General features: G+C 36.1%; 1 protein-coding gene across 1 annotated transcript in view; it reads right to left on the minus strand.

The window, feature by feature from the left end:
• LOC139739852 (C-terminal-binding protein 2-like) overlaps positions 1-2257 on the minus strand; it is a 114893-nt gene extending 112636 nt beyond the window's left edge. The window contains exon 1 of the mRNA XM_071650452.1: positions 1917-2257. The gene's annotated coding sequence lies outside the window, so the exon portion shown is untranslated. The remainder of the gene's footprint in view (positions 1-1916) is intronic.
• Between the last annotated feature and the right edge of the window lie 7916 nt (positions 2258-10173).

Genomic DNA, 10173 nt, shown 5'->3' on the forward strand with positions numbered 1-10173 from the left:
TTTGATGAAAATCGGGTTTGGAATGACTGAAACATCCAAAAACAAAGTAAAACAAAATGATCGTAATAAAGTGTGGGTCCCACACTTATTAGAATCGCTCTGTTTTGGGTATCTCAGCCATTTCAAAACCAATTTTCATCAAATAAACGTTGAATTCCTCATTGAATTGCATGCTCTTTCATATTTCATAAGAGGTTTCTCATTATCTCACCAAAAAAATATTAGAAACCTGAAATTAGGTCTCAACCAAAACTATACGATTCCTTTAACCTGTTTAATAGAGAGACCAAAAAAAAAAAAGAAGAAAAGATAATAGTAATTTGGAGACAGCACTGCAATGCCATGAAACATTGATGCTCTATCCGGATGAGCTTAAGTTGTCTATACTGTTAAAGTGATTAAAAGAATATTTTCCTAGTATCAAAAACTAAAAATACAAAAAAAACAACTACTGTATAAGCTGTTATTTTCGCAAGGGTTTAATTTTTGCAAATTCTGCAAATCACACTTTGACCACAAATTTAACAACACGGGGAAAATGTCACCATGCGCCAAGGTGTAAAAGTGCACCCATAAAGGCCTCTATGTCAATTTGCGAAAACACCATCTTGCGAAAATGTCTGTGACCTCCTCATTCGCGAATATATCTGTACACGAAAATAACAGCGTATACAGTAACACATTTGCACTTCTACACTACTACAGGCAGAGAAGAAGAAGAAGTGTTTATATATGCAGGAATTGCACCTATCCTTATTGTATTGTCTTACATTGTAAGTTGAGAATCAGCCTTGCATCATGAAAAGCTACAGCATAATAAAATAATTGAATTACTGTACTTTAACAAATCACATGAAATCCTTGTCACAATACGATTTCACTTCATATTTGGGATGAAATTCAGAGCTCTGGTTGCATTTCTTGTTCAGACTAATCTATATTAGTTTGCACTGTTTACAAACATAATCCAACTCCAGTTAGTTATGCACTGTCGGCCACATAGCACATAAAGACCTAGACAATTTATGAGGCTGCAACTAAAGACATCCTTCATCTAATCTGCCACATACAAATGTATAGCACATAAAACGTGACTCTAGCATGCTCACAAGTCAGCCCCATTACATTGTGCTAGTACAGGCCAAATGCTTGCCTATCCTATAATGGTACTGATCCTCTGCCAGCTGAACCTAAAAAATATCTACTACACACATAACACAAGCCTTGCATGAGAGTGAGGCAGTCTGTGTCAAAATTAAGAGACCTGAATCATGGTTTATGTTGGATTCGTGCAATATCATTGCGATTTTATCTCAATAATTTAATACACGCGATGTCAACGTGCGTATGGGGTGTATGCACATCATGTATGCGATATGACCGACCCATCACCATTACTACTAGAACTATAAACATGTGCACTCGTATCGAAATTCATAATGAAACACACTCGCATACCACGAGAGCTGAACGTCACATTTGATCTTCCGCCAATATTATTACTTTCTTGCAAAATTATTCGGGGAACAACCCTATAAATGTATGATATGCACCCTCCTTCGAATAATCATGGCTATTAGAGCCCAAAATAGAGCCAAAATTGTGAAAAAATGACACGAATACAGCACATTCAAATGAATTTCACGAAATTATTTGAACTCACCTTTTGAGGAATCTGGCCAAACAAAGACGCAGTGCAGTATGGATCGCACGCCAAAAGCCGTGCAGTTAGCCGTTTCCGAACGATGGCACTGTCTATTCAAGCCAAGGGAGCCTTTACGCTGGTAATGTGGTATACAGTGCGTACGTGGACGCCTCGCGATTCTTAGCCTGCTAAAAAGAAAGAACCTTGAATGAAAAATCCTTCGTTATTTTATCACCAAGTGATTAGCAATTCTCCAAAATTATTTCCTTACTCTTTGGGAACACGCCCGTCCGTTTGATTTGAATCCTCCAACGGTAGATGTAGACGACACTCCTGCGGGGCAAGTTCATGAAAATTTTGCCGCACTACTTCGCGTTACGGACGGGGTCACAAGTGGAAGAATTATACACCACCAATAAAGAAAGACTGGTGTTGCGAGACTTTCTGTGTTATGTTGTGCAGCGGGCGATACGTGTACTGGCTGAATGGAAGAAGTGAGATCATGGGCTGTGTGGCGGTGATATCATAACTTGCCGCCTGGTAAAGCAAGGCCACTTTTTACAGGAGGCTGCCAAATTTCGCAAAGCTACCACTAGTGGGACAGTAACAAACAGTTAGACATACTGTCCGCGGAGACATTTTCGTTCTGCTTGAACCACCGCCTTGTGTTGTATTTAATGACAGAATCTTAGTTTTCTTATACGGACTGCTACCGTCGACTAAGTGACTGGTATACACTAGCGCGGGTTATGATATTTTCCTTTTATCATAAAACTAACATAAATTATTTGCTGAGACTTCTCCTGGCTCGCTGCGGGAGTGTTGTCGGTGATGACCTGGGATGGTAGAGTGCCTCCTGGTATCGGGGCGAGATGGATGCTGTTTCCTTGGAGATGGTGGGGTTAGGCGGGGCCGCTGGTGTGTAGCTTTCATAGGTTTATGCAAGATGCGCGCCGTGGATGGAGAAAGCGATGATGCTCCTGTGGCGAAGAGGGTGAAGATGAATATGGATGTCGGACCGGCCGTGCGTGTGGTAGGAACTGGAGGTTAATGATATCCAAGCTGGGCGTTTTTCAAGATGAGCCCACCGATGGTTTGCTTACCTTCGCGTCTAATGAGCTTGTGTCATTCGATGATGCGAGTTGAATGATGACGAATAAGGGGTCTTGCCATCCCCCATTGCACCCCGCTTTCTTTTTTTTCCCTCCCAATTTTTCCTCTTTCTCCATCTTCTCTCTCTTTTATCTTTTTTCTCTCTCTGTTTCGCTTTAAAGTATAACCTTTGGAATAACCTCTAATCGGGCTGAATAATTTCTGTTACATTCTCCCTTCTTTTATGCATACCCCTCGGAGCCGAACAAACCTTGAACTTAAAGAAATTATATCTTAGTTTAAATGATGATAAAGTTGATTTTAAAAAAAAACTCACCAGTCCCAACATGGTGCCTTCCTTACTTCCCAGCACTGTGTCTCGGAAATGTCCTAGCTAAAGGCGCCTTGTTTTATTGGTCCCCTAGACCAACATTGTTTGCATATTTCATCTAGATTATGTTACAAGATCGTTCCTATCACAGTCTGAGGTTTATATGGCCCGCTGCCATGTCTCTGCACACGGTGACTATATACCGCATATAAATATACTTGTTATATAGTACACTATATGGATTATATTCACGGTCATCATTATATATTATTGACACCTCTAGTTTGTTGTCTATGAAATCTCTACGAAAGTCATTTTGCTCAGATGATTTGATGATCAGAAAAGTAATAATCTAACGGTGTTTTTCCTCCCGCTTCTCACCATAGATTGCCGCTGATCAATTAACTGGCACTGAGTAAGTTATCTTCCACGATCAAGATAATAATGCTGATAAGAATCATTGCGTTGATAATCATGTCGTTGATATCAATAACGACTGTAATTTATTTTATCGTGATCACTATCTTATCACTATACATATCTTTTATGTTTTAAACATTGCGAAATAAGTTCATAAGGATGGTGGACCAAAGTAGATAAAGAGTTCTCTAAACGCATTAGGTAGTTGGACAACTATTGGATGTGTGTTTAAGAGAACTCCTTGTCTATATATATATATATTTTAAATTGCTGGCGGTAACAGAAAATACACAATTTTTTTTTTTTGGATTGACCATAAACATCAATAATTTATTGCGTTATGGGCTTATAAAATGATCTCGGTTTCATTTTCATTAGTTTTATTGTTCGGGTGTAGACACTTAACAAATTAATAGTGTTAAAAAATTATTCTCATACAAGAAAAAGTGTACTTATCATTCACCAATCAGCTGCCAATAGCTCATATTTTGCTGTTTGATGAACTCAACATAATTATAAGTAAAACTATTAGTCTACAAATCGTCTTGGATACAATTAATGATTGCGCAAGTACAACTCGTCACGCAAACCAAACAACAAAGCATCGACTTCAGAACTCTTCCAAACTGCATTTTGGTGACAAATTAATAACATCCCAACTTAGGCCATGACGTCAGCTTGGTGGAGACCGCTTAGAATGTCATATATTTGCTCAAACAAAGGGCACCCATCACAGAAAGACCACAACTCTAATTGTCAGTCGTTATACGATATATGAATTCTGCAACAATAAAAAGCTCAACTGTAGTATATTTCTTTGGCTTCCGCTTCAGGAAGGCATGGGCCACAATGATATACCAATATATTTCTTCTGTTCGATCGTGTCTTATAGCACGTTCTGAACACATTAGATTCACAAGCTGGTCTTTGATTCATAAAGGAAGTGGTCTATTTCCTCGGATATTATCAACTGACGAGGATGTTGACACAGAATGTTGCGGAGATGGAGAATTTGCAGTTGGTCCTGTAAAAAAAAAAGAAATAGAAATATTTTTAAAAAAAGTGAATTGTTCAGCTACTGCTCTCCTGGGTATACGTAAGTTTTGAGGAGGTTACAGTGAAATAGAAATTAATAGAATTCCACAATGGATTTAAATAACTGACTCATCAAAAACAAATTTTATTTAAGACTTCATGTACAGTGGACTTGTATTATAGCAGTAAATATCCGTGGGAAAGGTAGAGACTCAAGCTTTGCTTGCTTTGCGTTTGGCTTCTTATATTGATTGCATTTATTTTGAATCTCCGCGTAAAAACTGTGTTTACTGCAAAATATGAAATGGTGGAGGGAGATGGCATGGAGGGGAGGAAAAATCAAATCAAATCAAATTAAATTATACGGTACTGAAATCAATTCAAGGGCATGCAGGTTATGTAATTTTGGTTATGTTAATGCAATTCGGAATCCTGTTTTAGATTTATTTGTTTGTTTTGTTCGTGTGTTGTTTTTAACATAAAGGGTTTTTACAGAAAAGTATTAATCTTAATAATGGCGAGTGACAATTATAGACAGTAAAATCAAGTATCGCACATTCATCGGATAGGTGACATGCATCTTTTGATCAAAATCTTGATTTCTTTTCTTCTTCTTTTTTTCAATTCAATTGAGCTTTTATTTCCATCCAGCAGAAACGTAATACACATACAACGTTTCCCAGATTACTGTTAACAATATTGAGGGGATCGGTGCACGATAATGCTAACCCACACTTTGGACAAATATGAGTTACATGCATTTACACCATAAAACCTGCTTTATAATCCATAAAAAGTCATCTTGAAATTCAATCAATATAAGACATAACCCTCCCCCAACAACAAAATATGTCACTCTTATGACAGTGAACGCTTTTTCTCTTTAAAACTTGAAATGCTGAATTAAGATCTCCATATTTCAAGAGGTCTCTAAGCGTATGATTGATCTTGTGCTTTTCTGAAATATAAAGATGCAAAGTATATGGCTTCATAGAAGTTTACACAGATTACACAGTTTTTACAATTACATTGTACTCTACATTGTTCGGTGATTTTGTTATTCTAATCATGTTAATTGGTATAAATAGTGTGATTTTGTATAATTTTTCAATGAAATATAAATAAAATTAAAAAAAGAGACTGGTAGAAAAAACTATATCTTGTTTCAATTTTACGTCACAAAGAAGGGAAACTCAAATCTCACATTAATTGTCCATTTTGAGCGAGAGAGGCATTGATATTTTGTTAGATTTCGCAGAATAAAGAATGTTTGTATATTGATGGATTTGGCTGCAGTAAAGTGCTAAGCCACATATTGGAAATGTGACTTTAAATATCCTTTCGAATCCACCTATTATAGATATCATCACACTTTGTAAATTTCTTCAGGAAACTATTCAATCTTGAGTATTTGCGTAAAGGTTCATGTAACAAAAATTGACCTTCTCAAGACACTAGTCATTGACCTGATTTATGGATTTTTTCAAACTTTCAAAAACGATTATCTCAAAATGACTATTGTATGGGTTAATACTATTATACCGACCCCCTCAATTTCTAAGCGATGCAGACCATATAGTTTTTATACAATCGTAATAATATGAACAATGTTAAAGGTTTCAAGAGCGATTTTTATCTCGTTTAGGAATCTAAATCATGTAACACTTTTATCATTAGATTTGAAAAAAAAAAATATTCATTGTTGTGCCCTGTATTAAATATAGGCTAACATTACACTTTGCCATATCATCATGTCGACCCTGTTCTACCAATTCTACTGTTGTGGCTTTCTTACCGGTAAAAATACCACTAATAGAAAATGCCATATGATGAACCTCCAAGGAAGAAGAACTTTGAATTAAAGTTCCTTTTCCAGCAACCCCCATGAATAAATGGTATATAGTATTTGTCATAAGCCAGAGTTTGTCGGTGCAATGAAAATAATATATTTTCAGAATTTTATAAGATTATTCAATACGAAAACAAAATAAGGGGAATGGAGGAGGTTATGACCACATTCACCAGTTATGAAGACAAAGTATAACAATTATTACCTATATGAATAATTATTATGTCTATCCCTTGCGTGCTGTGCGTGTATAACTATATTGTGTTTAATGCGCTTGCATAATATGAGGAAACTTAGGCTGCCTGAACGGATATTGATTGATAAACAAACTACGAAAATATTTCATGCATCGTATACAAAACTTTCATCCATTATTTGGCACTGTAATCTTATTTCTGCAAAACGAACAAACAAATGACAAACAAACAAACAAACAAACAAACAAACAAACAAACAAAAACATAAAACCTACTCAAAGTAAAATGACTGTAATGTATTGTACCATTTTAAACAATTTATTGAATCATTATTGTTTTATTGTGTTCCGTGTCAATTTGATATAGAAATACAATCTCCAGTCCTGTCAGTTTCATGCCTATTATAGGCCTATATGGTACACACTGAAAATTTCCAGAGTTGAGCTAAAACCTTCCTGAGTGCTAACAAGGATGCTCACAAGCGTGCATGTCCACTAATCTTTGGGTTTATTTGTCTATATATTCTTGTTCATCAGCATGCAGGACTCGACAACAATTTTTTTTTCTATGGTGGCCCGTTCCGGCCACTAACATCTTTAAATCTGAAGTTTGTGGTTGCCCGAAAGAGAAATGTAGTGGTCCGAAATAAATGGAAACATGACAATCCATTTCTGAGCTTAAATACCCTAAAAGATGGCCCTTTTGGAAATTTGGTGACCCGTCATCGATTTTTGGTGGCCCCGGGCCACCACTCATGTCAAGCTCTGATCAGTATTTATTTTGCTTGCTTATTTATCAATATTTTTGTAATTCATTATTCATCACCTAACTGCAATGGAGTGGAGTACGTTTTCTTCATAGTCCATGACTATGTGACACCCCCCCCCCCAAAAAGATAATGAATAAATAAATTTAAAAATCGTCTCCTTTCCTTATAGGCCCTATTATTCCAATTCATTCCAAAACTGAACGAAAATATACTGCTAAAACAATTATTTCAAACAAAATGGCTGAGACTTATTGGACCAATGTCATCCATAACTTTATAAGCATTATTTATTTCATTAATTCATTATTCATCACCTAACTGCAATGGAGTGGAGTACGTTTTCTTCATAGTCCATGACTATGTGACACCCCCCCCCCCAAAAAAAGATAATGAATAAATAAATTAAAAAATCGTCTCCTTTCCTTATAGGCCCTATTATTCCAATTCATTCCAAAACTGAACGACAATATACTGCTAAAACAATTATTTCAAACGAAATGGCTGAGACTTATTGGACCAATGTCATCCATAACTTTATAAGCATTATTTATTTGAAAATGTAGTTCCCAAACTGGAAAAGCAATTGCTGCTTCAAAATCATTGTGCCCGATTTTTCATTATTTAGTATGCACTTCTCAACACATTTAGACAACAGATCCAAACAATGGTTTTGTGGTCAAACATGGCGCGACGGTGCCTTTCCGTCTGAAGACAAGAACCCGCAACAAAATACTGCTGTGTACGCTATTATTTTCGCGTACAGATATTATCGAATAAGGAGATCACGGACATTTTCGCAAGATGTTGTTTTCGCGAATTGACACATAGGACATCCTCATAGTGCACTTACCTTAGAGCATGGTGATATTTTCATGTGTTTTTAAATTCGCGGTCCAACTGTGATTCGCGACATTCGCGAAAAGTAAACCCTCGCGAAAATAACAGTTTGAGTACGGAGTGATCGATCCGTGGGATTGGCTATATTAATAGGTCTACATCAGAAAGAGGCTGGAGGAAATAACTGCCGGAATTGTCAGGGCAAAATGATACGAACCGATGTTCGTCTTCTAGTGAAGTTAGATCAAGGTTTCAGGAAGTTTATGAAATTTCCGCTCTTGCTTTCATGTCTGCTTTTCGATTGTTTAATAGAATGTCATCTTTTGCAACGAATGCGTAAAGATAATATGGAGATACGCATGCATGCAGTGCGCGAGGTATGATTATCTTCGAGTGCATAACAGCAAATTTAATTGAATGGCACACTGTTTTGCTTTCTTTTTGTGTGGGTACGCGTGTGTGTGAGTGTAGATATCGGGAGAGAAATGCGATATTCAATTCCCGATAACGATGGATAACAATATAAAAATAATTAGAAAGATAAAGTTATACAGAGATTAACTTCGGGTAATGCAGTACAGTCTGTTTTGATTTTATGAAACACTGCAGTCCAAATCATGCTTGGTCGGTTATTTTCAAGTACCGCACGACTTTTTAATTGCATCTGTATTGGAATTTTCTATTATAGTCGGACATAAAGTAGGCCTATAACAATTTCATTAAGTCTCTAGTGGTAAATTTATAAAGACATGAAGACAACCTGATTCACAGAAAGAACAAGGTGAGATAAGAGAACTGAATCCACATGATTATCAAAAAATAAAAGAACCCGCTGAAGAACTGTGGTTATAAACTCCAAAATTATTATAATTCATAAAACTGAAATGGAAACTTACGTCGTGCGACGTTTAGCCGATAAACAATCTCCTATCAGCTTCTATAATATATACTGACGTCCTCCCAGTGGAAGAATGGTCCTACTATGTGTGATCTATAATGATTTTGAAGTTTGTACTTCGACTGGATATGGATGATAATCTACATCAACTGTGGTTATACATTTCAACATTATTTTCATATGTTTGCTTAATTACAAAATATAATGGTCGTTACAACCGTGGGAGAATAAATGTACATTTTCTGTTTACTCCTCAATGTAGAGAGAAACCATCGTATGCATGTGTTCTTGACTGTACTGCTATATTGGTTTAAAGAGGAAAATTTAAGCGTATGTATAACTTTGCCTAATAATCTCCATCTGAAAATATATTGTCGTTGTTTATTGATGAGTGAAAACGACTTGCAGTCTCTTAATATAACGAGAACTCTTTTTCTACAGGTGCGGGATGTCCTCTTGTTATACTTTGTATATACGATTTTACTTTACAGCTTTATACACATTAAATCCCAATGGGTGTTTGTTGATGTTGTTGTTGGTTTTGTTGCTGTTGTTGCTGCTCTTGTTGTTATTGTTATTGTTTTTGCCAAGTTTGTTGTTGACTTGATGTAATTCAATTTTATAGGAAATGATATTACGATGGTTTGCTATGTGATAGAAGCATGATTACTGCATGTTTAATATAATGTGTCTTTGGGTTCTGGTGAAATAATTTTGAACGTCGAATGAATTCTGTCACAGATCGAATTAGTTATTGTTGGACTACCATCATCATGCACCTGTTTATTTTGTACTGGCTTCTTTCTCATTGTACAGATTTTAAAAAATGCAGAAAAGATTGAAGATTATTTCACGCGGCGTGAAGCAACTGAAAAAGAATATCATTCCTGTATTTGGCGAAAACGACAAAGAAATTTAGGGAACGCTGACTCCCTTTGCCAAACTTAGGAGGTGAAAATTAATCTAAAATTTTTGTTTGATAAAATGCAATTCATATACCATCGTCAAATAATTTTCAAAAGCACAATATGCTAGGCAGAGAGAAAGAGAGAAAATAAAGCAGAAGAATCACAAATGGAAACAAAACTGACGATAAAATA

The sequence above is a fragment of the Diadema antillarum genome, unplaced genomic scaffold, assembly GCF_040938485.1.
Source record: "Diadema antillarum isolate AM-2024a unplaced genomic scaffold, OU_Dant_1.0 seq00000821_RagTag, whole genome shotgun sequence".
NCBI lineage: Eukaryota > Metazoa > Echinodermata > Echinoidea > Diadematoida > Diadematidae > Diadema > Diadema antillarum.